Genomic DNA, 2500 nt, shown 5'->3' on the forward strand with positions numbered 1-2500 from the left:
TTATCATTATTTTTATAACTGTTATTAATAGTTATTATTATCATTGTTATCATTATCATTGTTACTGTTAACATTGTTGTTATTATTATCATAGTTGCTTTACTGGGAAATGCTCTCATGCTCTCTCTCTCTCTCTCTCTCTCTCTCTCTCTCTCTCTCTCTCTCTCTATATATATATATATATATATATATATATATATGTATGTATGTATATATATACATACATATATATATATATATATATATATATATATATATATATATATATATATATATATATATAATGTTTTCATCCCCGGGAATCGCGTTGGTGTATCTTCTCAATTAAATTAAAGCTTTCTAAGAATCAAGAAGAAAGTTGAGGCCATTGTTGGAACAAGTAACACAGGGGCCGGATTCGCTAATGCACTTAGATGGTAAAATCAGTGGTAACTATAGTAACCATGGTAAACAGACAGCGGTGGTGTTCACTAACAACTTGTCATCAGAGTTACCATGGTCAGTTTTACGACTGGTCGGAGCACTGGCAACTTCTGGGAAGACGATGTTATCACGTGTTATCTTGTCAAAAATCAATATTTAAGATTTTTTTATTTGTATTTATACCTGATTAAATTAGTATGGTAGCAAACAGGTATCATAATATGGCCATGGCGAAGAAATGCAAATCTCACATGAAACTAGAATTAAATCCACATTATGGGTAAACATAGGCCTATATTAGACAGTAGAGTGCATGGATTGTATGAATAAGGGAACTCTTAAAGAATTCTTCTCTGTCATAACTGTCACAAATCTTATTGAAGAAACTACCATACTGATAAATAAGCTGGCAATACCAACGTTAAATGAGTGTACAAACTGTGTCTGTCGGCAGACTCCAAATCGCATGGGCTAGAATGAGTTTGAAATATTTTCTTTTTTTTGACGATAGAATGTGTTTGGTCCGATTCTTTGTTTAAGAATGATGAGAGCTCAATCAATAAATAAAAACTGTCTGATCTGTCTCTTTGGTTTGGGGTAAACAATAATATAATATAATAATGTTTACATTAGTTCCTATGTATACAATAAATCTATTAACTGTCCACATGATGGATATAGTTATACAAATCTATTACTTTTTACTGCATATATTTAAATGCTATTTTAGCTGTTACAATGATTCTGAATACCTCGCTGAGTCTAATTCTGTTTACGCGCTGTGTGATTGGACGAAGGAACCTAAAAGATTATGTACGGTGGTGGAATTGCTTTACTAGAGCCCTCTGTTGGCTACCATCAGAATGAGTCGATTTACGATTGCAACTCAGTCGAAGCAAATTACCAACTCTTCGCGAATCCCACTTCACCATCACTGGTAAACGCAATTGTAAATCATCTCTGGTAAATGCGTTTATGTTGTTTATTTTATGTTGTGAATCCCGCCCCAGGACTGTAATAGCGTATAAATCACCTTGAAAAATGAAAATAGATGTTAAATATCTGAAATTACATAGTTTGTATAGATAACTGTGACCAAGTCTTTTCTTCGGATTGTATCTTACAGGCACAGAAAGATTATATTCTTCTCAATCTGTATAAACTTCTTGTTTGTTAAAAATTGGGAAAGCCATTTCCTCTCGCGTGGTGTGAAAACTGTTATTTTTCGGTTATTTAAGTCGAAAGTCTCACATGATGAAACCCTGAGACGAGTCTTATGAGCACTTCCCTTTTTAAGACTTTAGGTATATTCGTGATCGCGATGGAAAAGTGGAAGATAATTTGACAATTTACGTACATATTAGTCTTCTTCTTTCTTCTTTTATAGGGTTTTAGATCTTTTTAAAATCTTTACTCCCTTACGTATTAGTCTGTAAGCTTGAGGGACTGCTAGTCTAGGAGATTCGGTGGAGGTCCATGCCGTGGTTTGTAGGTCGTGAAGCCTAGGAGGAGCAGTGTTCATGCAAGTTGGTCTGATGAACTCAGCTCGCCGGGGATAAATTTTTTTTATGTAGTTAAAGATTATTATATTGCTGAGCACCATCCCTCGTTACACACACACACACAAACACACACGCACACACACACACACACATATAACCAACGCCTTTAAAATATATTCCATCCATATATAGCCCAATCCTGACTCTTTATATCCCTATAATGTCTTTTTTTCTATTTCAGTTAGAGTAATGGGCATTCAGTGGCTATTTCGCAAACAAAAATCTAGAAGAGTTAAATTAATAAAAAAAAAGGTTGTTTTGGGAAAGCAATTTCAAAAGCTCTGTTCACCTCTTCAAGATGTAATAAGATTATCAAATGTCAACCATACCTTAGTGAAAAGTCTTCCCAAAAGGTGATATCTTTCCACGTCTCTTAATACTTTTTAATAGATATCTTTAGACCAGTGGTCCCATGACACCGATCCACTTTGTCACTTATTCTGCATTTATCTTTATTTATCTTTATTACATCTTGTCTCAGGGTCGTATATCCGCCACGGCTGTAAGAGCGCATT

Source organism: Penaeus vannamei, chromosome 1, assembly GCF_042767895.1.
Source record: "Penaeus vannamei isolate JL-2024 chromosome 1, ASM4276789v1, whole genome shotgun sequence".
Lineage (NCBI taxonomy): Eukaryota > Metazoa > Arthropoda > Malacostraca > Decapoda > Penaeidae > Penaeus > Penaeus vannamei.